This window comes from Natrix helvetica (genome assembly GCF_964273705.1).
Source record: "Natrix helvetica genome assembly, chromosome: 10".
In the NCBI taxonomy this organism is placed as follows: Eukaryota; Metazoa; Chordata; class Lepidosauria; order Squamata; family Natricidae; genus Natrix; species Natrix helvetica.
In genome coordinates this window covers 19,480,258-19,507,122 of record NC_138561.1, presented here as the reverse complement: position 1 = coordinate 19,507,122, position 26,865 = coordinate 19,480,258, and the positions used below count along the sequence as shown (strand labels likewise).

The following is a 26,865-nucleotide window of genomic DNA, read 5'->3' as shown; positions in this document are numbered from 1 at the left end:
TTGGAAGATAAAATTTAATCATTTTTATTTAAATATAAATCAGAATTAATGCCCTTTCTTTTCTTTTCTTTTTTTAAGGAGATGCAATGCACGGATCAGAATATCTTTATTTCTGGAGATACTTTGACACCATTGTCTTTATTTAAATTGCAGCCTTTTTTGTTCTTTTTGGTGGGTCTCTCTTTAAATTCCTTTCTCATCCTTCCTCTGCTCTACTACGAGGTGCAAGTGGAATTACTCTAGGTCTCCCTGACCCAAATTTTGCCCAGATCAAAGACATTCCTAATGGATACGTAGGCTGCTTCCCCCGCCCCACCCCCCAGGGAGGAAACCTGCAAATTGTGTATGAAAGAACTTTCTTCTTCTAAATACAGAAAATTGAAATTCTCAAATATCAGACTTAAAGAGTAATAGGTGTATCCATCGTTGCATTTTTTTTCTTAAACATATGAGTCTCGTATCAATTGTTGCCTACATTACTTTTTGATATAGTGCCTTTTTGAACCTTTTCTTTAAGAATATGTGCTTGTTGTTGTGTGGACTTTTCTTTCCAACGGTTGACAACTCCAAGGAGTGCAAATAGTTATTTATTTATTTACTTACTTACTTACTAAGGTAAAGGTTCCCCTCGTACATATGTGCTAGTTGTTTCTGACTCTAGGGGGGCGGTGCTCATCTCCGTTTCAAAGCCGAAGAGCCAGCGCTGTCCGAAGACGTCTCCGTCGTCATGTGGCCAGCATGACTAAACACCGAAGGCTCACAGAACGCTGTTTCCTTCCCACCAAAGGTGGTCCCTATTTTTCTACTTGCATTTTTACGTGCTTTCGAACTGCTAGGTTGGCAGAAGCTGGGACAAGTCACAGGAGCTCACTCCATTATGCGGGCGCTAGGGATTCGACCTTTCTGATCGACAAGCTCAGCATCTTAGCCACAGAGCCACCTCGTCCCTCAAGATAGGTGGACCTATAATCTCAAATATCCCATCAACTGTCATAATCAGGACTCTTCACATGTTGATTGGAAGCAAGTTAAGACTTAGAAGTAGGAGTCATTATCGTATAGCAAGCAGTTTTGAAGGCAAGCTCTTGTCTGCAATGGTATAGGGTTTCCTGCCCAAGCAGGGGGTTGGATTAGAAGACGTCCCAGGTCCCTTCCAATTATTCTGTTATTCTAAATCAACGTCTGGATCTGATTTGATTATTTGCCTCCTCCTTCACTGGTATTTATTCCATCCCTTTGCTTCCCTTTGCTAAACAAGTCTGATCATTTCTAATCCTAGTAAAACTGCTTCCCAATATTCCCATTTTATTTGGCGGGTTGTATTTTTCAGAAAAGGATGTGGTGGCTCAGTGGCTAAGACGCTGAGTCTGTCAATCAGAAAGGTCGGCAGTTCGGTGGTTCAACTCCCTAGCACCGTGTAACCGAGTGAGCTCCTGTTACTTGTCCCAGCTTCTGCCAACCTAGCAGTTCGAAAGCATGTAAAAATGCAAGTAGAAAAATAGGGACCACCTTTGGTGGGAAGATAACAGTGTTCCATGCGCCTTCGGCATTTACTCATGCCGGCCACATGACCACGGAGACAACTTAGGATAGTGCTGGCACCTCAGCTTTGAAATGGAGATGAGGACCACCCCCTAGAGTCAGGAATGACTAGCACATATGTGCTTTACCATCCCTATTTTTCAGGAACAGTTGTTTGTATCCAAATAAGCAGACTCTGAGCTGTTGGTAACATTACTGGTAGTAGCTATCAAAGTGGAACTCTCCATTAACTTCTCTGCCAAAGACAAAACATTGCTTGTTTAAATTGGGAGACAATAATATGGTGGATTCTTTTTAAAAAATCATTACGATTATGTTTGCCCATTTAGGATATGCCCTCTCAGCTCAACTGTCTTGCAATTGTTTCTTTAAAGGAAATTCACAAACGGCGCCAATTAAATTCTAGCAATCTAATTCTTGTATGTCATTTGTGTTTGTAGATATACATGAGAGAGAGAAGAAAGAGATAATGAGTATTATTGGGAAAGCTTAATTTAACTTGGCAGTTGTTTGAAAGGGGTAGCTTTGAAATGTTAATACCAGTAAAATTCCATGAGAATTTTGTGGTTGCAACTGTACCTTTCATTTTTCGTATGAATCTGTCTGTCTACCTATAACAGGGGAAAAACAACCTGGGCTGATGTGTATGGAGATTCTCAGTCATCCAGGTCATATAAATCCTTCCATTCTCCACATTCAGTCAGAACTGAAGAAGCTTCTTGGATGAAAAGTGAAACGTCTTTAGGAAAAACAAAGAAAGTCCAGTGGCCTTTTGAAAAAGCACCATTGAGACAACCTGGGTGTATAAGTATAACTGTGATCCTTGGCTATTGACTATGAATGGTTAAGACAAACAGAAACTGAAGTGAAAACATTGTGGGGGGATCTGGCTGGGGAATTCTGGGAATTGAAGTCCACATATCTTAAAGCTGCTAAAGTTGGGGTGGGGGGGGAACTGCACTAGGCAACCCCAGTAGATGATATTTGGTCCATAACTGGAGGAAACCAGCAACTTTGAAAGGTGACCTGAGGTTTCATTGAAAGCATGTCTACAAGACAGGGTTAACACATTTTTTGCCCAAAACATGGTTTGTTTTGATGTATATTGCATCTGTGATTCACATCAAAAACAGGTGTAGCTTTAAGTGCACCATTGCTGCTGTCGTCTTCTTTGTTTATTGGAAGGAAAACCACCATTCACAATGAGTTGAGTTATGCTGCAGGTAATGGCAATCTGTTGTAGAAATTATGGCATGCTATATGTCAGTGGGTTTATTATAAGAGGGATGATATCTGGATCCAAGGTAACCTTCCACTCCATTTATCACTAAGTCAGGCTAAGAGTTGATTAAGAGCTCCCCAATTGCTACAGTCAATGGTGGGATGCAAATAATTCAACAATTGGTTCTCTGCCCTAATGATCTCTTCCAACAACCAGTTCACCAAACTGCTTAGAAAGCACATGCAAATGCAAGTAGAAAAAATAGGGATCACCTTTGGTGGGAAGGTAACCGCGTTCCGTGTGCCTTTGGCGTTTAGTCATGCCAGCCACATGACCACGGAGGCATCTTCGGACAGCGCTGGCTCTTCGCCTTTGAAACGGAGATGGGCACCGCCCCCTAGAGTCGGGAACGACTAGCACATATGTGCAAGGGGAACCTTCACCTTTACCTTATAGATGTGCTCCCATATCTAGAAATTCACAAGGAAACATCCTCTCCTTGTCCAAAAAGTCCTGAGAGATGATCATTTCCACCTTAGGCTTGTTGCACATAGCTGGCATCTCACACACTCTGAGACTTGCAATGTGCACTGCATTCCAACAAGCTAATTATAGGATAAATGCTGTCACTTAACTAAGCAGCAATGTCTTCTCAGCATGGAGCTATCATATTATATACTTTTTCTCTCTGTGGTGTAATTAACAGGATGAAAATATTACTGCCAGACGCCATAAAAATTAATACATTATCTTAATTGTCTTTTCAGCTCAGGTAGCACTTATCTTTTTTTAAAACTATTCTAATTCACTCAATCTCTTCTCTCTCACTCATTCTCTTTCTCTGTGTGTCTCCTCCCTCTCTGCTTTCTTTCTTTTTCTATATCTTTTTTTGTTCCTCCCCCCTTCCTCTTTCTTTTCTTTTCTTTCTTTCTTTCTTTCTTTCTTTCTTTCTTTCTTTCTTTCTTTCTTTCTTTCTTTCTTTCTTTTTATTTCTTCTGAAGATACCATTAATCCTCCACACTTTTTACTCTTGGATCATTTCTTTCAGTTCCTTTCCCCCCTCTTTTGAACTCTTCTAAAATCATCCTTGAGATTTATTGACTTGTGCTGGGTAGTAAAAGTTGTACTTGTGTCATCTTTTAACAGAATGCTGCAGGAAGGTTTGATAAGAAACAGTCAATTGTTTTGTGTTTAGCATCCTGTTTCCCAGGCTCGTATGATATGTCTGGATACTTTACTTGAGCTATTTATTTAAACTATTTAAGCAATCTATTTATTTAAGCACACAACCACACACACAGAGATGTACCTTTTCTTTTTAATTTGGAGTCCATACATCAGATTCTTTTAAAGAAAGAATGTTTGTGGTCTGTTGGAAGCCACTTTTCTGATGATCTTCTAGAAATGATGATTTCCCTCCCTTGATTTTTATTTCTGTAATGATTTAGAAAAGCAATTTAAGTCACCTTCCAGGCCCACATTATATTTTGGCAAGAAAAATTGTAAGGGAGGGCATAGGCTAAAACATTTGGGGAGTTGTTGCGGAAATTGGGTATGTCTAGTCTAGTGAAAAGAAGTATTAAAACTGACAGCAGTCCTCCAATATTTGAGAGACTGCCAGAAACAAGAGGGGGGTCAACCTATTCTCCAAAGCACCTGAAGGCAGGACCAGAAGCAATGGATGGAAACAAATCAAGGAGAGGAGCAACTTAGAACTAAGGAGACATGTTTGAACAGTGAGAACAATCAACCAGTGGAATGGATTGCCTTCATAAGTTGTAGGTGCTCCAATATAGGAGGCTTTTAAGAAGAGACTGGACAGCCACATGTCTGAAATGGTATAGGTCTCATGCAGAAGCAAGGGGTTGGACTAGAAGACCTCCAAAGTCCCACCCAACTCTGTTAATTTATGTGTGTTCTATGTAAAGAAGCTCTGTGGGGTCACTCCAGGGGTGGGATTGAAAAATGTTCACAACCAGTTCTCTGCCTGGTTGCTGGGTGGGTGTGGCCATTGTGGGCATGGCCTACTCAGCCTCCTGCACCATGGTGGGAGGGATTTTTGCCCTCCCCAGGCTCTGGAGGCTTTCCCTGAGCTTCCAGGAGGGCGAAAATGGCCTCACTAAGCTCTGGAGGCCGAAAGCGGGCTCGTTTCCAGACTTCCGGGAGGCCCATTTTTCACCCTCCCAGAGCCTCTGCATGAGTCCTGCACTTACCTGGCATGATGAATGGGCTGCGTGGAGACTCCTGGGAGGGGAGGGGCAGGGTGGGCAGAGCCAGCCAGCCCTTGCAACAACCGGTTCTGTCAGGGGTGCCTCCATCAATAACCAAGAAAGAAAACTCCTAACTCCATTGTTCATGGAATTAAAATACGTTTACTGGTTATGAAAAGATAGCAGCGAAAGTAAAGCAAGATCTGAGCCAAAAAGGCGCGAACAAATACATATCAAATGATAAATGATAGCCCCCTCCCTCCAACAACCCCACCCCAGTGTCCAATCTGCAACTCCCTAAGGTGTCATGTGGGGTGCATCTCCAAAAGGCATCATCATGTTGGTATGCAGGACGGTTGGCCTTGACCAAGTCCAAACACCGGCCACCAGCATGCGCAGAAGATGGTGAGAAGAAAACTCCCTTTTTCATATCACTCCTGTACCATTTATTCCCATCCCGAATACCATGCCCTCACCCTCCCCGTTTCTATGGCAGCCGATAGCAAGTAAGCAAAGCAGAGACTGACATCTTCGGTGAACCCCATGCAAAATTAACATCGGGTTTGCCCAAACCGTTGCAAATCGACTGAATCTCATCCCTGCATCACTCCCTCTTTTAATGGAGCATTTAAAGTTTCCCAAATCCAGACCGACCTCCCCTCCCTGCTAGGTTTCACAAGCCAGTAGCTAGGCATAGAAATGGTGAAGGTCAAAAGGTGAGCAATGAAGTGGCTGACCAGAAATAAACTTAGACGCCAACCAACCTGAAATGGAATTCCAGAATTCCAGATAGCTCCTCCGATGACAACTCCACATTCATGTTATGATGGATCCCCCGTAGTTTTCTTTTGAATCGTCCCCAGGTGATAACGGATGGTTTTCCCACATGTTTCTCCAAGCCAAACTTTTACATTCCACTCATCGCTTTGAAAATTCGAAGGAATGGCTCTGAGAACATTCAAAGCCCGCGAGGAAGAAAGTCTGGGATTTCTCCAGGTTATGAGCCAAGCAATCTCCTATGAAACAGCAAATGTGTTAGAATAGCCTGATGTCTTCGACACAAGAGAAAATACTTGTGCGAGATTCCAACCCAAATGGAATTCATTAAAAAGAAGGGTGTACAGGGAGTTCTCAATTCATGACCCAAAATTTCTGCTGTTAAGTGAGCTCTTTATTTACCTTTCTTCCCACATTGGTTAAGGGAATCCCTGTAGTTCTTAGGTTAGAAGCACAGTCATTTAGTGAATCTGGCTTCCCCACTGACTTGGCTTGTCAGAAGGTCGCAAAAGGGGAAATCACACAACCAGGACACTGCAACTGTCATAAATGCGAGTCAGTTGTGAAGCCTCCGAATTCTGATCATGTGACCATGAGGATGCTCTAACAGTGAGTGTGAAACACAATCATAAGACTTTTTTTTCTGTGCCATCGTAACTTTGAATGGTCACTAAGCAAATTCTTGAAAGTGGAGGTGTACACATGCATGAATATGCATGCATGTGATACAGAATTGATTTAATTTAAAAAAATAAATAAATCTATAGTTCGGAGCCTTTTAGTTTGAAGTGGTTCACAGAAAGTTCGTCATAAAATGGATCATTTCAATTATGATGTTGGATGGCTATGCCTGTAGCGATACTGGAATTCCCATGTTTGTCTCCAGCAGGAACTGGGCATGGCTAGTCTAGTGAAGAGAAGGACCAGGGGAGACATGAGAGCAGTCTTCCAATATTTGAGGGGCTGCCCCAGAGTGGAGGGGGATCAAGCTGTTTTCCAAAGCACCTGAAGGCCAGACAAGGAATAATGGATGGAAACTGATCAAGGAGAGATTCAACCTAGAAATAAGGAAATGCTCTCTGAGGAATCGACCCATGGAACAGAAGTTGCCTTCGGAAGTTGTGGGAGCTTCATCACTGGAGGCTTTCAAGAAGAGACTGGACTGCCATCTGTCAGAAATGGTGTTTGGTCTGCTTGGATGGGGGGGGGGGGGTTGTACTAGATGACCTACAAGATCCCTTCCAACTCTGTTCATCTGTAAATCTGTCAAGTGAAACATTTGGGTTACAGGAAGAAAAACAAGCTAACCCTTAAAAAAAGAGAAGAATGCCAGCTTAGTCCCTTGAAGCAGGTAAGCGTGAACAAGGGGGTTTGGATGTCTACCTCCACGTTGACAGCAGGACCAACACAGATGGCGAACAGATTTTACACATGTTTTTGTCTCTGGAAGGCATCCTCCATGCCCATCAGGAGTTCCCAGTCGGATCCCAAAACTTGCTGAGTGATTGCTTTGAGAGAATGAAATGTGCTGAAAACACTGGAATGACATTCCTATGGCAACATCTCAAAGCCAAAAAGTCACATCTATTTGATGCTCAGTATTTTATTTTACTTTATTGGTGGGGCTAGGAGACACCTGAAAACTTTTGCGTTGGGCTTCTTCTGCCCTCTTTTTTTCTAAAGGCCGTAGATATTTCTGGATTGTATTTAGAATAGCAATAGCACTTCCATAGTGATTATATAGCACACCCAACCCTGTTTGGAGACCATCATCCACCATGAACTGTTGCTAAGAAGAACTTTGTGCTACTCTTTTGGGGAGGAGGTGGGAGAAGGTCACCTCATGTCAGTAACTTCAGCCTTCTGTGCTGAGATTGGATACTAATCTTTCCTATCCCGAGCTACATAACATCTGTTTTCAGTTACCAGCTTTGCAACCTTGCAATTATCAGTTCTCCTGAAGAGAGGTCCTTCCATCTCATTCCCATATCACGTAACAACTTCCTTTATCCTGTTATGTTTTTCCCACTCATAGGAACACACAAAGGGGGCTATGCAGGGACATATTGATCCCTTGTCATTCTCCAGTCATGTGGGTTGAGTGGAACATTGCCTTTAACAGAATAACAGAGTTGGAAGGGACCTTGGAGGTCTTCTAGTAGCCCAATCCCCTGCTCAAGCAGAGACCCTACGCCAATCCAGACAAAAAAGAGACAGCAGAAAGAAAGAAAGAAAAAAGAGATTGATAGAGCACATTGTCAACTGTGAAGCTGGTCTGAGTGGGGCCATCTTGGAGGCTTTAGTGTTGCCACAATGGTGATGAGGGACAGGGAGGGGAGGGAATAGAGATAATTATGGTTTTGTAGCCAAAACAAAAATAGTTTCTCCTGAGAACCAAGGACATTCCCACAAGTGGCTGAAGAGAGGAGGAGTGAAGTTTCCAAGCAACCAGATAGCATCTTGATTGGACCGTGTGACTGATTGTCTGGGAAAGGGGGTGGGGGACTTTTACTTTCAATTAGATGAAAACTGCAGGAACCTGTAGATTCAGTTTTCACCAATCTGTGCTATATCCAATAAGTCTGTTCTTTAAGGAACCTGCTTGCCTCAGAGTTCTGTTTGCTATGGATGTATTACTTGGAACCCTGACACGTATATTTGGGTGCAAATGCATCTTTAGAAGACCCAAAAGGCCTGGCTGATGATAGATCACTCTGGAGAAAATTCTGTTTATGTGGTTGCTAAGAGTTGACAGCCATTTGATGCCCATAATCATCAGTCAGATATAAGTGGATTTTCCCCCTGTGAAAATGGTTGACCAGTGATGTTCATGTTTCTTTCCACAGTTGAGACTGGACATACGGAGGTATAAATTTCCCTCCACCACTGATTCATTTTGTGCTAGAAAACTGATCTTTAGGGTTTCAAGAGTAATTGCCTCTCCTTTTGATTACTGCTACCAGAATGAAGATAAGCATCTTCCGTATTCAATTGTTGCTCTCTACAGCTTTTCCCCAAAACCAGCCAGGAGAAGCCATCTATTAGAAAATTATTGTTGGGTCTCCTTAATCCATCTGCCACGAAGATTGCTACAGCAGCTGAAAAAAAGATGGAAGCAAGGTTTTTTCAAGTATTCCTCCTTCTCTCTTTCTCTTTCTCTCTGTCTCTCTGTCTCTCTCTTTCTCTTTCTCTCTCTCTCTCTCTCTCTCTCTTTCTCATTGTCTCTCTCTCTGCAAATCTCTCTCTTTCTCTCTTGCTGTCTCTCTGTGTCTGTCTCTTTCTCCCTCTCTGTCTCCCCCCCTCTCTCTCTGTCTCTCTCTCTCTCTCTCTCTCTCTCTCTGTGTGTGTGTGTGTGTGTGTGTCTGTCTGTCTCTTTCTCCCTCTTTCTCACTCTCTGTCTCTCTCTCTCTTCAGCTGCTTGACATGCTCCTGAAATGCTCAATGTGACTGATAGATCTTCAAAGCCATGACCTGTCACAAATTATGTTTCAGAGCGTTTTACTCCAACAGGTTCAAGCATAATCAGAAGAGAAATATTATTCCAACTCAAAAGCTTGAACCGGCTCTTGGATAACAGTGTCAAAATGAGAAGGGCTCCAGAGGCAGGGCAGAAAGATCAGGCACGGTGTGAGACGCTGTGATAGAAACTTGCAGTTGAGTCAAGAAACATGGGGTGGGTGGGTGGGAAGCATGCAAAAAAGAAGAAGAATTCCTTCTTGTAGGAAAAGTGTAATTAGAGGGCAACACAGTAGGAAGTGATGAATAAAGACAGTGTGGCTGTATAGCTATCTGAGCATTTTAGGAGACATAGCAACACAAGCTTAGGTTCCCTAGTTATAATTAGGGGATTGAAAGATAAAACAGATGAAGAACGATTGCAGGAATTGAGGATGTCTAGTTTTATGAAAAGGTGGACTATGAATGACATGATAGCAGGGTTTTGATATCTCAATCCATTGTCCAACACACCTGAGGGAAGGACCAGAAGCAATGGGTGGAAACTAATCAAGGAGAAAAGCAACTTAGAACTGAGGAAAATTTTCCTGATAGTTAGAACAATTAATCAGTGGAACAACTTCCCTCCAGAATTTGTGAATGCTCCAACACTGGATGCCTTTAAGAAGATGTTGGATAGCCATTTGTCTGACCTGGTATAGGGTCTCCTGCCTAAGCAGGGGGTTGGACTTGAAGACCTCCAAGTCCCCTTCTAACTCTGCTATTTTATTCTATTGAGCCACAGTGGCGCAGTGGTTAGAGTGTAGTACTGCAGGCTACTTCTGCTTCCTGACGGCTGCCTACAATTTGGCAGTTCAAATTTCACCAGGCTCAAGGTTGAATCAACCTTCCATCCATCAAAGGTGCTGTTCCTTCCTTCCTCCCTCCCTCCCTCCCTCCTGCCCTTAGCAATTAAAATGCCGTATTGCTGGTTAGGCAGTAGGCAAACCATAAAATAAATTCGAAAACATTGCAGGAAAAAATTGCAGAAATCACCATGAAGCTTTTAGGTAAAATTAGAAGTCTGTTTTTTTTTTGTTGTTTTTTTGTAGTAAAAGAAATCTCAAAGGACCGATTTAAAAGTAATTTCTACGATTCCTAGAACATGGCAAGGTGCTAAAGATGAAATTGTGGGCAGAAAAAAGTGAGTCCCGAATCTCCCGCCAATGTCACCAGAGACCTGCTGGGATCTGAAAGAGCTTGAACGGATTTCCCTCTCTCTCTTTTTTAATTTGATTCGAAGGGCCGCATGAGGAATGACTTAGTCTGCCAAGTCCAGTTCAAATAAAACTCCAGAGAGGAGTTTCAAAGCTCGTAAAGATTCCTTTTCAATGATTTCCTGATGAGTCATAAGTACAATGGCCATATTTTCTTGGGGGGGGGGGAAATAAAGGACAGACTTGAATAAAGAGGGCAACTCCGAAAGAGGATCATAAGGATATTTTTTTTAAAAAAAATGTTTACATTTATAACTTTGCTTTACAAAGGAAAATTCAAGAGCCAAACCATGAAAATAAATAACAGAATCAAATCATTCCAAAAGGCAGCTTTCTGAAATAAAAGGCTGTCTTTTATAATAAGCGACATATGGCTGTTATAATCAGGGATGGGATTCAGCCGGTTCGCACCAGTTCGGGTGAATCGGAGGTTAATTATGTATCCGGTTCGCCAAATAGGTTGTTGCAAGGACCGGCTGGCCCCGCCCACCTCACCCCGCCCTCCCAGGAATCTCCATTATGCCAGGTAAGTGCAGGGCCTGTGCAGAGGCTCTGGGAGGGCTAAAAAATGCTGACCCCTGTTCTAAACTACGATCTCTTTTGTGCCCTTTTTATATCAGTGCTTTTTTTTTTGAATAAAGAACAAGAATCTTTGCGTTAGATTCCTAGAAGAAATAGCCACCCCCTCCTTTCTCATCCTCTTAAAAGATGCACACAAAACAAATCAATTATTTTCCTTTCTGCCTTTGAATCTTTTGTGGGTGGGAAAACATTTGGAAACTGGACGAAGCTGGAATCCCAAATCCCCAGTGACCCTTAGCATCCCAGGGATATATTTTACCATTCTATTTGGGATATGTATAACAAGGAGGAACTTAATGTTTTTATATGGTCCAAGTCAGGGGTGAAATGCTACCGGTTCGCATTGGTTTATGCGAACTGGTAGGGAAGATTGTTGTTGGTTCCGTGAAACGGTAGTAAAAAAAAAAAAAGCTTACGAGGATCGCACGGCTCAGCTTTGAGCCGCGCGATCATCTGAAGCTTTTTTCTCCACTTTTTAAAGCATTTTTTCCTGCCGGTTCGGGCAAATAAGAAGGAAAAAATTGCTTTAAAAAGCTGGGGGAGGGAGAAGCTTCCGACGATCGCACGGCATAGTTGAGCCTTTTTTCACTTCTTAAAGCATTTCGGGAGAAATAGGTAGCAAAAATGCTTTAAAAATTAAAAAAAAAGTTGGCCATGCCCACCCAGTCACATGACCCACCACCCCCAAGCCACGCCTACCAAGCCACGCCCAGAGAATTGGTGGAAAAAATTTTTACATTTCACCACTGGTCCAAGTGGGAGTTTGTACCTTCCCGGATGTGTTGGTTTTCTTTGTGCAACAGCCAATGCTTGGCAGAGAATTTATACGTGTTAATTTACATGCCTAAATGCAATCTTGGAAGCCAGGATTGTAACTGAAGCAGGAGGACAACAATATAGTTCAGCTAAGAGACTGTTTGGTTAGTTGCCCAGGTGTTAGGTTCAAGGGGACAATCTAATGATGCTATTTGATCCTCCTTGTTAAATGTAAGTAAGGCAATATAACCTTTGAGCAAAGGAATAGGATGTCTAGGAAGGAAGATCCTGACACATCTGGATGAGACTTGCTTTGAGGAGGCTACAATGCCCCATTTTTCTGCAGCTCATTTGCTGGAGAGGACCACATCTGGTCCATCGAGATTACAATCTCACCACACTGTCCTTTATGTTTAAAAGATGGCAATTTGGCACATACTACAAAGGTCTCACCAGGTGGTCTTCCCTCGCAGTGCTGGTGTGCACACATGGACAAAGGTGGAAGTACGCACCCCTTGTACTCTTCCACAATTCCAGCTCTGTGCGACGTAAAAGGACAATCCCTTCATTCTCCATATGGAACAATTTCTAAACAGTTTGGGATTTATTCATTTGTGGACTCGTGGTTGTAGCGTAATGTCCTTTTTTGAACGGAGTTATTATTCAGGGGCAAATTAGAACTTTCGGGCAGCTCAACTACCCCCACCCCGAAATAATCAAACATCGTGTAGCTGGGTTGACTTGTTTGCTCATTTGCTCATTCTCTTCTCTTCTCTGTTTTAGATCTGACTTGGTGTAATTTTAATGCCCTGATTGATTCGCCTGGATTTTTATGGCATGTTTGTATTTTTCACAGCCATTTTTTTTCCTGCTGGAACTAAAACTGCCCAGATAACTTTTTTTAAAATAATAATAATAATAAAGCAGCCGATTAAAAATCAACATGAAGAAATAACCTTTTCAATGTACCCCCCTGATTATCTTTCTTCTGTCATGCAGGAATATGGGCTATAATATTCCAGATGGCGGTGCATTTCTGATTCATATTGGTTATGGTTTGTGTGCAAATGTATCCCTTTTGATCCGCGAGGACATTCGCCGATTCTGGAGCACCTCGCACATAAGGTCTGTTTCTCCAAATGTTTCCAATTTTGATGATCAAAGCCATGCCACAAACAGGCTTGCTTATTTACAGCGATGTGTCTAGATCAAAGGTTAACCTCTTATGTATGGAATATTGGTTTTTCTAGCACGGGTTTAACACCCTGCATGCGGCGTGGTTAGGAGCCATCGCTTAAAGATACGCCATCGTCTTTCATAAAAAGGAAACAATGCTTCCCCTTATGCGCTGGAGCAGGAAAGGATTTTTTTGTGAATCTTGGCCTGTGCTTAGAGGGAAGGAAGAAGGCTGATCAAAGAGAAAACGAGGTAGTGAAGAGATTGAACTGAAGAATCTGATTTACTGAAAGTTATTGGGGCAATTTCAGAGCAGTTGAAGGGGAGAAGGAATATGAATTGTGAGATTAACGCTTTGGATCAGGGATGGGCTGCTGCTGGCCTTTGCTTCGTGCATGCGCTTTGCATGCGCTTTGCAATAGATGTTCCAGTCCTAATTGCATAAAAGGAGAACTTGTGAGGATAAGGTTATCTGAGGAACCGTCTCTTGCTGGTCACTTCTACCCCACTCACTAGAGCAGGGAGGCAAGGAATACCACAGGTCCCATCCACCAAGGAGATACATCTTGCAGGACCCAGAAGAAGGGCCTTCTTCATGGTGGCTCCCTCTCTCTGGAACATCAGACCTCTGGAAATTAGACTGGCTCCCACTCTCTTTCAGTCGGCCCTGCCAGCAGGCCTGAGGAACCCAGAGTGGGATTGTTGTTGTTGTTAGTTGTGAAGTTGTGTCCAACCCATCACGACCCCATGGGCAATGTTACTCCAGGCCTTCCTGTCCTCTACCATCCCCTGGAGTCCATTTGAGCCCATGCCGACTGCTTTGGTGACTCCATCCAGCCACCTCATTCTCTGTCTTCCCCTTCTTCTTTTGCCCTCCATCTTTCCCAGCATTAGGCTCTTTTCCAGGGAATCCTTCCTTCTCATTAGGTGGCCAAAGTCTTTGAGTTTCCTCTTCAGGATCTGGCCTTCTAAAGAGCAGTCAGGGTTGATCTCCTCTAGGACTGACCGGTTAGATGGCCTTGCAATCCAAGGGGCTCACAGAAGTCTTCTCCAGCACCAGAGTTCAAAGGCCTCCATTCTTTGGCACTCAGCCTTTCTTATGGTCCAACCTTCACAGCCATCCATTGCAACTGGGAAAACCATAGCCTTGACTAGATGCACTTTTGTTGGCAGGGTGATGTCTCTGCTTTTTAGTAGGATGTCTAGATTTGCCATAGCTTTCCTCCCCAGGAGCAAATGTCTTTTAATTTCTCGGCTGCCGTCCCCATCTGTGGTGATGTGGAGCCCAGGAAAATAAAATCTGTCACTACCTCCATTTCTTCCCCATCTATTTGCCAGGAATTGAGAGGGCCGGATGCCATGATCTTAGTTGTCTTAATGTTGAGAGCTGGATGGTGTCCATTAAATGGCTGGTATGAATATGTATTATCACTGGAGTGGGGGTTTATTATTTTATTATTTTTATTATTGTTTTTTCTTTTACATTGTGTCCCGTAAGGTGCCTTGCCACACGTGAGTAGATGGCAAAATAAATTTTCTAAATAAATAAATAAAATGTGTCAACCCAGCTTCAAAACGTCCCTTCTGTTGGGCTACTGTAGTACCACAACTTTCCTCCTCGTCCTTCTTCACACCAGACTCGGCCAGCTGCAATTCCTTTTTCGCCGACATTAATCATCTGCACAAATTAGAAATTTGGAATGGAGTCATCTTTTAGCGTGTTGCCCTTCCAGGCTGAAATAATTCCATTTCCTTTCTGTTTTTCCATGCAATTCGAAGATTAGTAACACTGTAAAGCATCTAAAAGAATGTTGGAAGTTTCCTGCTGCTTTGAGTGCTTTGTTATGTTATCTTTGGAATAATTTTTTTCGGAGTCTCACTGGTGTACGATAGCCAGTCATTAAGTCATGGAACTTATTAGTATGCCTGTGGTGGGAAACCTTAATTCTTCCTGACATCATACTACATTTTCCAATAAATCAAGTGACTTTTTTTTGGAAAATAATAATAATAATATGTAAGGAATCTAATGGAAGTAAAAGCAGGTTATATCTCAATGCATTGTAGACAGGATTTTCTCCCACCAAAGAAAACCATTGAAATCTGAGTGTTGACGTAGAATAGAATAACGGAGTTGGAAGGGGCCTTGGAGGTCTTCTAGTCCAACCCCCTGCTTAGGCAGGAAGCTCTACACCACTTCAGACAAATGGATATCCAATCTTGTCTTAAAAACCTCCAGTGTTGGAGCCTTCACAACTTCTGGAAGCAATTTGTTCCACTGATTAATTGTTCTCATTGTCAGGAAATTTCTCCTCAGTTCTAAGTTGCTTCTCTCCTTGGTTAGTTTCCACCCATTGCTTCTTGTCCTGCCCTCAGGGGCTTTGGAGAATAGCTTCGCTCCCTCTTGTTTGTAGCAGCCCCTGAGATATTGGACCACTGCTATCATGTCTCCCCTTCTCCTTCTTTTCACTAAACTAGACATACCCAATTCCTGCAACCGTTCTTCATATGTTTTAGTCTCCAGTCCCCTAATCATCTTTGTTGCTCTTCTCTGCATTCTTTCTAGAGTCTCCACATCTTTTTTATATCATGGAAACCGAAACTGAATGCAGTATTCAAAGTGTGGCCTTATCAAGGCATTATAAATGCTGGTAAATATCCAATGGAAATAAATCAAGCAATGTATTTAATAGTTATGGGTGTTTGATGATTGACATGAGCCTGTCAACTTATTTTGCAAATTTTTGAGAGGCATTTAGGATTTATGTATATGTTCACATGTGTGTTTATGCTCAATAGGCAATTAGTTTAGCAGGCATACCTTCCTGGGACTCTATTCATTGTATTTTGCTCATCCAGCAAAGTTTATAATATTACTTAACGTTCTGGGCAAATGTGTGCAAATTTTGTCAGAGCATGCTTGCATTTGGTATGCATTTAATGAGTAATGCATTCCATCAGTCAAAAGAGTTTGCTTTTGTCAACGCTCAAAACTGTGAAATAACCACAAAGCCCAAGAATAATTGCCAGCTAAAAATGTACCCAGGGATGATGCATCCATACTGTCTGTTTGCAGTCAGGTTTCCCCCCCCCCCCTCTTTCTTTTTTTAACGCTATTCTTTTCACATGCACATTTTTTTAAAAAAAATAGTTAACAATCCATTCAGGAAGATGATTTATACAACTGCAAAAGCTGTCTGAATTGTCTGAAGTGAACCTGGATTTCTGTACTTGGTTGAAAAGAACAGATAATGCATTCTTTTTTTCTGCTCCATTTAAATCTTTTCACAGTCTCTAGTCTCTACATTTGATACCTGGCTTCAAGTAGGTATTCAGGCATCCACGTGTAAGGGGTACACACCGTTCCTGTGTGAACTCAACTGGAGTTTTATAATAATTTAGGATGTTGTTGATCCACCATGAGAAGAAAAGATAATAGAGGACCTGGAAGAACCTCAGATTTGTGATGTAATGTGGAGGTACACCTTTTGTGATACAACATGATGTACCTTATGTGTAGGTTTGAGTTCAGACTAGCAAGTTGGAGAACATTTCTCGAATTCTTCTTTCTTTCTTTTGTTGACTTCTAGCTCAATGCAAACTACAGTGCTCTTTGGTATGGCCAATTAAAAATTCCGAGCATTGCAGTCAGAATAACAGAGTTGGAAGGGCCCTTGGAGGTCTTCTAGTCCAACCCCCTGCTCAGGCAGACGACCCTATATCATTTCAGACAAATGGTTGTCCAATCTTTTCTTCAAAACCTCCAATGATGGAGTACCCACAGCTTCTGGAGGCAAGTCGTTCCACGTTGCTTAATTGTTCTGTCAGGAAATTTTACCTCATTTCTAGGTTGGTTCTCTCTGTGATTAGTTTCCATCCTTTGCTTCTTGTTCTGCCTTTAGGTGCTTTGGACAATAGGTTGACTGCCTCTCTTTTTGTTGCAGCCCTTCAAATATTGGAACCCTGCTCTCATGTCACCCCAAATCTGACCTTTAGAATTTGTACTTTAACCTGAACCAGAAAAGAATTTGGAAGTCCTTAGGGTCACCTCAAACAAGACTGAACCCAATGAGTCTTCTAAATATTTCTTCCCCAAGCTGAACGCTACCAATCTGAAGACCCTTGTGTATTCATAAGAGAACCGCTCCCTGCACATTGATTTCCCAACACGGCATGACAAAAAGTGTAGCCCCCAAGCATTAATTATCATATTCGTCCCCCCCCCTTTTTTTTATATAAGGAAGAACAAAAAAACATTATGCCCTTCCGACTGCCCCTTGAGAGATCATCTTCAACTGCTTGTCAATGGCTTGGAGTAAAAAGCATTTGCAAAATACACATGGTGAGCTTTCAGGGGCATCTACTCCACCATTCTTCTTCTTTCTCCCCCCCTCCTTTTCTCTTTAATCTCAGAAGTCCAACCGTGATGATGAAGGTAGCTGTGACATTTCCAATTTTGCATGCACCAGCCCAGTTCCCCATCTCCTTCCCTGCTGCCTCTTACATGGTACAGTAAGTCTCCACTGCTGGCAATAATTATAGCCTGAATAAAATGCACAGAGTAATAGGAGCAAAACCTTAACTGTAATTGCCTTTTTATTATTTGCTAACACTTATTCAGTCATAACGTTACCAAAAAGAAAAAAAAGAAAAAGAGCAAAATATTCCGTAATTGGTTGACAATCGGAAGCTATAACTAAATTTCCCAAACTATGATATCGGTGGGAAGGAGTCAGGTTTCTGCTTTGGAGCCATTATTCATATTTCTGATTAAACAGCTGGAGGAGTAAAATAAAATATAAACACCGCTATGGTTCATTTGCCCAAATATCCAGATTTAGAGATTTTCCCCCGCCCCCACTTCTACAACAGAGACTGTAATTTTATAAATTGTAAACTCCGACAAGGTATTGGATATAGGTTTTTTTAAACTGAATAAACAGTTCTAACTCTTAAATTCTAAGCGTGTTTGGAATCTTTTGTAAGGAACAAAACAGACTTTGGTTTGTAGACATTCCCAGCTTTAGTTCTTCACTGAAGAAGCAGATTTAATTGGGGGGAAAGGAAATCTTCCTGGTATCTCAAGATCTATTAACAATCAGATTTCCCAAGGTTAAATCAACCTACGCTCTGCCCTGGCATTAGATATTTTACTTACTTTAAGGAACGAATTTGTTTAAGGGAGAAACTTAATTTAGTATGTTATGATTTTTTTTAAAGGAAGAATCATTTGCTCAGTGAAGTAAACATCATATGCAGAAGGTCTCAGATTTATCCCTGGCCTTTATCCTGGAAATGATGTGATATAAAGGTTGGGTCAGGTTTGGTTTGAAACCATGAAGAATATCCCTAAATTACAAGTACTTGAGAACAGTCCTGCTGGCTCAAACCTAGCTCCATCTTCCAAGCATTGTGTCTGATAAGATGGTCCAACAGATGAATCTAGGAAGGTCATGATTTGGAGCTCGAGATATCTTACTTCTTCTCCTGCTGTTGGTGCCCTGCATATTACATAGTACATAGTACATCCTGGACATACATTGTTTCAACTCCTACTCTCAAAACGACGCTATAGGGCACCGCACACCAGAACAACTGAACACATGGATAGTTTTTTTCCCCACATGCCATCACTCTGCTAAACAACACTGTCAGACTATTTACTAAAACAGTATTGTTATTCTTCTTCTCATCCTTCCTATTACCTATGTCCTTCCACTTATGACTATAACCTTGTTGCTTGTATCTTTACAATTCCTATTGTTTTATTTAGTTTCCTAATATGGTTTACGTTGATTGCATATCCTATGTCTATCACTAAGTGTTGTATCTTATGATTCTTGATGAATGTTTTTTTTTAAATGTACACTCAGAACTTATCCCCCAAAGACAAATTCCTTGTGTGTCTGATCACACTTGCCCATTAATTCTGTTCTATTCTATTCTGTTCTATTCTATTCTACTCTACTCTACTCTACTCTACTCTACTCTACTCTACTCTACTCTACTCTACTCTACTCTACTCTATTCAAGATGGACTGACCTCATACCTGAATATAGCAATAGCACCTAGACGTATATACCACTTCATAGTACTTTCACAGCCCTCAATTCCATTGTGGGGTTTTATTTTGCAATGTGTGTAGGTGCCAGGGGGATCTTACAATGTGTACAACAGAGAGTGAACATGATGCCATCTAGGTTAACGTTGATTAGAAATTCTAGCAATGTAATGATCTATCACCCTCTGTCTTCTGATGCGGTTTTCATACTTCCATTTCCTTTTAATTAAAGTTTGTTTGTTAGATCTTTATTATAATCAGTGAAAAGTTCTGGCTTTCAAGACATGAATGAGTACATCTCCACAAATGCGTGTGACTCTTGTTGTCATAATTATCTCATGCAACTAGTTCAGGAATCAGATTAATAATTAACTTAACCAAACTGATTGTTGTAACTTCCCAAATCAATCCCTTGAACATTTTGTGTTTGAAGGATTTGTTTGTCTGTTTCCTATATGTGTGAGAGATGATGAGATTTCCCCACCCCCCCTGTAATTAGCTCCTGGGGGATAGCTTATTCTTAACAGTTAAAGCATAATTGCAGCCTATGAGATGTGAACAGGCCAAGGCTGGTGTCTGGGAAGCTTAATTGTATGCAACAAGTAAGGCTGAACTACGGTGACAAAGATAAAAGCTTTCATAAATAAGAAAAAGGGAAAATTTTTTTGCACCTTGGGCATTTCATAGCCATGATTTTGTGGGACAGATCAGGATAAGCGAAGCATAGTTAACAATTCAAAAGAGATGCAAACTTTAATGAAGCAAAGATTCAGGATAGAACGTCACATTTACAAATTCCAGCTAGAAATTAAATGAGAGACCATCTCCATTGGAGCCCGCTTCACAATATTCAGAAAACATCAGATCCCAATGTCTGTATTCTAAATTGGGCATCGGCTCCAGTAACACTCACTGATACGTTTGCATAAACTGGGAAGACAATGGATTTCTTCTCAGACCCTAACTGAAAATGGATGTGATTGGAGCTGAGAGGCAAAGAGCTATGATTTGAGGATACATCTAGACATGATCAGCAGTCCCAAGTCTCCAAGTCTCCAAAGAATTGGGAGAGTCTAAATGCTCATGAGTCATTGGGATTGGACATATTGTTGTGGCCTTGTATTGGAAGATATTTTTTCTCAGCTCTGCATTGTTAAGTAAGTTCTGCTTTGAACCAACTCTGGAACAACCAATAGAAGAGATTACTTGTAGCTCAGGGTTGAATTGTGAGGTCCTTGATGCTCTCTGAACTTGGCTGTTTTGTTGCAGACCTTTATGACCCACCTAGGTATCATCATCAGTGTTAGGAAGGAATCCCTTCTAGCACTGATGATGTTACCTCGTTGGGTCATGAAACAGTTGCAAGAAAACAACCAAGGTCAGAGAACATCAATGACCCATAGTAGTCCTCCTCCTCCTCTTCCTCCTCCTCCTCTTCTCTACAAATGCTAGCACCTTCTAGCACTGATGATTTTACCTAGTTGTTAAAATGAAGCATCTGCAAGAAAACAATCAAGCTCAGAGAGTTCCAAGAATCCCGCACATCGGAGAACATGGGAAAATTGCTTCCAAGCTTCTGAACATGAATCGTAAATTTATGGAGACTTTGGGAAAAGTTTGTCCCTTTTGAGACTGGGAGCCTGAAGACTGGGAGTCTTGAAGTTAGGACCTGAAGACACAGACTGAACCCTCATTGATCAATGGGTAGTTAATTTCAGTGACAGTCCCTCGCCCACAAAATAGGGAAAGAGCCTTCTTGTTCCTTAATTATTTAAAGTTTCCTTTTAAATATGAGCTTCAATGGGTCCTTTGCCCCCCACCTTTCCCTGAACCGAGGGGTGAGATAAAACCTGCCTTTCTGTTTTCAGCCCTTTAAAAATACCCACGGACACTAAAAAAAACCACTAATCTTTGTTTTCTTAGGTTTTTTTAGGTAGGACACTTACCTTAATCCTCCTCTATCTTTGTGCCTTGAAGTCATTGCTCTTTATACGGTTTAGAATTTCAAGGGTCTGGTTTTCTGAATCTTTGAGGTCAGTTTGACCTTCCTGGTTGATTCTCCTCTTTCAGCTACATACAGATCAGCTAGTATACTTTTATCTCTCCCCCTTGCCCTCCCAATCCGGCCCCATCTCTAGGTGCAGGATAGTCCTCCCTCCCCCATTTTTTTTAATTAGACGTGTACAAAAATTCACTCTCTAAAATATGAAAGAGAGGCAAAATGTTTTCTTCAGTTTTATGCTATTTTGTGATATTCTGCTTTTAAATGGGTCATCTCAAAAGTCAATGCCAGAATATGTACATATGTTTGTGTGTGTGTATGTGTGTATACATACACACACACACAATACAATGCAATACAATACAATAGTAGAGTTGGAAGGGACCTTGGAGGTCTTCTAGTCCAACCACCTGCCTAGGCAGAAAACCCTATACCATTTCAGACAAATGGCTAACATCTTCTTAAAGACTTCCAGTGTTGGGGCATTCACAACTTCTGGAGGCAATTTCTGTTCCACTGATTAATTGTTCCAACTGAATTTTTTCCTCAGTTCTAGGTTGCTTCTCTCCTTGATTAGTTTCAACCCATTGCTTCTTGTCCTGCCCTCAGGTGCTTTGGAGAATAGCTTGACTCCCTCTTCTTTGTGGCAACCCCTGAGATATTGGAAGACTGCTATCATGTCTCCCCTGGTTCTTCTTTTCATTTCATATATATTCCAATCTACACAATTGCTAAACCCGCCATCCTGGGCCCAACGTTTGGGAAGCCAGGCTCTGCCTGTCACAAGCCAGGACAAAGGGTGAGTGATGGAGGAGTAACACCTCCTTAAAAAACCTTGGTCCAGCTGGCCCGGCTGGGAGCACCTCGTAAGGGCCCCTTTCCAGGGTTACAGGAGAAGATGGTCAACGGTTCTGAAGGCGGAAGAGGGCTCTACGCCCCAACGGCAGATCAAGCGGCAGGACCATCTTCTAGGAGAAGAGAAACTCTGATTACAAACCTCCACTGCCTTGTGGCTGCATCCACTACTGGAAAAGGCTTCAGGAGTCAACCTCCAGGCAAAATCCGGAGCCGGAGTCCCGGAAGCAGTTCGTGACTGTGTACAACCACGTTCTGGTAACTCCTGCGACACAGCTGGAAGCAATCGTATCAGCTCTGCCCTTCTGTTGGATTATTTCAGGGATGTGGAGAGGGGAGATCTGCTGCTTGGGTAACAGTCTATCCTCCATATTAATCTACCCAGGCCTCGTGCTCTGAAGAGGAGACTCCAGTAACGTCTGTCACTGAAGAAGAAACCTCAGGAACCTCAAGCCATTAAACAAGGATGGTGTTGATTGTAGATGTTTTTTCAAAAGGCAACTGGACTGTTTTTTCATCCTTGAAGAGAGTAGAAGAGGGAGTCAAGCTATTCTCCAAAGCACCTGAGGGCAGGACAAGATGCAATGGGTGGAAACTAATCAAGAAGAGAAGCAACTTAGAACTGAGGAGAAAGATAGTTAGAACAATAAATCAGTGGAACAACTTGCCTCCAGAAGTTGTGAATGCTCCAACACTGGAAGTTTTAAAGAAGAGATTGGATATCCATTTGTCTGAAGTGGTGTAGGCCTTCCTGCCTAAGCAGGGGGTTGGACTAGAAGACCTCCAAGGTCCCTTACAACTCAGTTATTCCATTCTAAAACAACCTAGATCTCAATATGCAGCAAGTTTGGGATCCAATCCTCCAAATCACCTTTAATGTTTATAACAAGAAATTCTGAGTCGGGATTTCCCGCACCAAGTACAGTCACCCTGTTGCCTTGATCTGAACAAGATTGAAACATTCCTCACAATGTCTTTATCACGGAGTGATACCACCCTGAGAGCTATTGCTGCCATCTTCTGCCTTTGATTCCCGTTATTTATTGTCTATGACTTCATCCAAATATTTCACTGTTTTGGTTAATACCCTGGCTGTCCTTCCCTTTCAGATAAAAATAATAAAACCGCACGTAGGCATCTAAGACGAATGGATTCAGATGGTTGTCATAAGCACATTTACGGAAAATCACTTCAAGAAGTTTCGAGGTTCCTTAACTCTCCCATGCTGCCTTTGAAGTAGATGTGGCTTCTTAGAAGAATGGCCTTATTATAAGCCTTCTGGACGGGCGTAGCGGTATAAACATTAAAGATAAGGTGTGGATGGGGGTGTCAGTAGATGTCTCTGGAGTTAAATCATTCGGTGACTGAACCCCATCATTATATGCAAAGTTGTATCAGGACTTGTTAGTATTTATTTAGAAATAGATGCCAACAACTGAAATAAATCTCCCTCTCTCTCCCTCTCCCTTTTTCTTTTTGTCTCTACCTCTATCATTTCTATCTCTCATCTATCTATCTATCTATCTATCTATCTATCTATCTATCTATCTATCTATCCATCCATCCATTCATCTAGCCAATCGTGTATCATCTATCCCTCCATCCCTCCATCTATCCATCTATCCATCTATCCATCTATCCATCTATCCAATCGTCTATCATCTATCTATCTATCTATCCATCCATCCATCCATCCATCCATCTATCCAATCATCTATCTATCCATCTATCCATCTATCCATCTATCCACCCATCTATCATCTATCTATCTATCTCATCTCTCTCTCTCTCATCTATCATCTAACTTTCCCCCCTCTCTCCCCCTCCCCCTCTCCATCTCTATCTGTATCATCAGTTAAACCCTTAGTTTAACTGAATACACAGAATAAAGTTTGGGAATTGTTTTACTCAAACCACTTGTTCATTCAATTCAGCCTTGCTGGCACTATAGGTCTAACCTTAAACCAGCCATGTGTGGTTCCAAGGAGAAGAACGAGGGACTTTCCACATACCCACCCTCAGCTGGAAACTTCTTCAAAAGCCCCCAAGGAAGAAGAAGGCTTCTCCTATGAGTACTAAGAACGTCTTGACTCGCGTTGAACATTTTCAAAATGGGGAAAGAAATAGGAGGTATTTGATGGGGGTAGAGAAATAGAGAGATGCTGGGAAGAAATGTATGGTGAGCAAAAAATGCAAAATATCGAGCTGACCAGCTGTCAAAAACAGGGACTTTTGTCATGACTTTTGGTACAGGGTTTCAGGCCGGAGTGGCTTATTAAATTTGAGCTGTGACCTGTCGCACGAGGAAAAGGAGAACCATGTGTCCTCCGATCCTTATCAGGGCACGATTCCCATCAATCTTTTGACACGACAGGCCTTTGTGTGCCAAGTGGAGAGAGAGAGAGCGTCTCTTGGTGCACGGGGGGGGGGGGGAGAGACAAGGTGTGGCTGATGAGTCCCGCGATAACTCAGGGCACAAAAGCATGCGCTGTGTAGCTGAATTGGGTTTCCAATGTTCGCCGTTTAATTTGGTCTCTTGGAAATGTTTCTCTTCTTTTCATGCGGCGGCCTTTATCGGCGGCCCAGATCTTAGCTGAGCAGCAGCCTTTCAAATTGAACAAACCATGTTTCAAATAGGCTCTCCGGCTCGCAACAAGATGTACCTCATTTTCTCTGTCAGCCCTGAGCAAGGTCACACCTTTTTAATTTATTTTCTGTAAGGAAAAGGGGAGGAAAAGGGTGGGTGGGAGAGATTGGAGGGCCAAGGAGCCTACCTGCAGGAGGGAACAAGGACTGGATGTCACTAAAGGTCATTCCTCCAGCTAAGTGTAAAGTAAATTTCCTCGTATCACTCTGCTTAGCCTAGCTTAACCTTTTTAAAATATATATATAAAAATTAAGCTCTTAAGGACTTCAACTATCTTTAGGAGATGGCTGGAGGCAGCTGTTAGGATAGTTTGAGCAGAAGACTGGGGTGCTTGATGAATAATTCAATAGCAATAGCACTTAGACTTATATACCGCTTCACAGTGCTTTACAGCCCACTCTAAATGGTTTAGAGAGTCAGCCTCTTGCCCCAACAATCTGGGTCCTCGTTTTACCCACCTCGGAAGGATGGAAGGCTGAGTCAACCTTGAGCCTGGTGAGATTTGAACTGCCAAATTGCAGGCAAATTCCTCCTCCTCCTCCTCCTCTTCCTCCTCCTCTTCAGTGGTGGGATTCAGCTGCTTCGAGCGAATCAGTTGTTAAATTGATGGCTGCCCCTGCCCCTTCCTGCCCCGCTCTTTCCAGGAATTTTTTCGCCCCATGCCCTGTTTTTGCTTCCAGAAGGCTGTAGGGAGGCGTACTAGGCTCAAAATGGGTGTCAGGGCCCCCCCATGGCCCATTTTTTCTCCCATGGGGGTGCAGGATGCCGAGTGCTGCCTGACAAACCGCCTAGCCATGCCCACCATGGCCACGCCCACCCAGCCAGTCATTAGGGCAGAGAATCGGTTGTTAAATTATTTGAATCCTACCACTGGTCCCCCCCCCCTCCGTTCTTCTCTGCAAACACCACCCCCTTCTAGCACTGATTATGTTACCTAGTTTAGGAATGAAACAACTGCAAGGAAACAACCAAGCCCAGAGGGAAACAAGGACCTCACAGGTCAACTCTGATTCTCATGTATTCTCTTCTATCAGTAGATAATAATATGTATTACACCAGTGTTTCTCAAACTTGGCGACTTTAAGTCCTGTGGACTTCAACTCCCAGAATCCCCCAGCCAGCATAGCTGGCTGGGGAATTCTGGGAGTTGAAGTCCACAGGACTTAAAGTCGCCAAGTTTGAGAAACACTGTATTACACACACACACACAGACACACACACTTACTTCTTGGATGAGAAGTGAGATGATTTCAAGGGGAAAAAAAAGCAAGAAAGTCCAGTTGCGTTTTGGAAAAGCCCCTTTGGGACAACTGTGACCTGGATGACTAAGAAACTCTATCTCTGTTGTGTAGACATTTACACACACAAAAACCCCACAGTTCTTTTCCTTTCGTTTTATTGGCTAGATTCCATGTGTCTTTGCTCACAAATTTCGCTCTGACCGCATCAGTAGACATCAGCTAAATGCTTTTATCCAAACAAGCAGCATCTTTCACTTCCTCCTCCTCCTCCTTTTCTTGGGACAATAAAATATGTCAGCACACTTCTGGTATGGTGGCATGCAACTTTTACTATGGCATATTAAACGTTTACGAGATGCCTTTTAATGTGGTTGAAGCCGGACAAGTCTCCCCTCCCTTCCCAAAGGTTGTGAAAGTTGTTTTAATGAAGAAAGGTTTAAAGGCTGAAATGTTTTTTTAATGATAGAGCGAGCTGAGCGAAATGGGTTTTTGGTTGTCCCCCCATGCGCTGTGTGAAAACATCAAAGCTATTTTGGAGGAAGGGGGAAAAGGAAGAAAGGAACGATGTAAGCCATGACATCTTCACAAGAGCAATAATAATTTCATCAGCAAGAACCCAGCTGCTATGGAGTCCACCCAACTTCTTTGGAGCAAATCCCATGTGTCATGGTTGACTCAGTCTTCCGTCCTTCCAAGGTCGGTAAAATGAGGATCCCGTTGGTTGGGGGCAAGAGGCTGTAAACTGCTTAGAGAGGGCATTGTGAAGCGGTGTATAAGTCTAAGTGCTATTGCTAGTCAGTCCTTCCTGCCTTCCTGCCTTCCTGCCTTCCTTCCTTTCTTCCTTCTTTTCTTCCTTCCTTCTTTTCTTGGTGGTGCAGTGGTTAGAATGCAGTATTGCAGGCTGATTCTGCCACTGCCAGGAGTTCGATCCCAACTGACTCAAATTTAACTCAGCCTTCCAACCTTCTGAGCTCAGTAAAATGAGGACCCAGATTATTGGGGGGCAAGATGCTTACTCTGTAAACCGCTTAGAGAGGGTTGTAAAGCACTGTGAAGCAGTATATAAGTCTAAGTGCTATTC

At 42.4% G+C, this 26,865-nt stretch overlaps 1 long non-coding RNA gene across 3 annotated transcripts in view; it reads left to right on the top strand.

The window, feature by feature from the left end:
* LOC309397471 overlaps positions 1-23,490 on the top strand; it is a 51,400-nt gene extending 27,910 nt beyond the window's left edge. For 2 of the 3 annotated variants that reach the window (XR_014176267.1, XR_014176269.1), the window contains exons 4-5: positions 12,801-12,926; positions 23,006-23,490. This is a non-coding gene — a long non-coding RNA (uncharacterized lncRNA). The remainder of the gene's footprint in view (positions 1-12,800; positions 12,927-23,005) is intronic. The other variant, XR_014176268.1, reaches the window with a different exon arrangement.
* Positions 23,491-26,865: the final 3,375 nt, after the last annotated feature.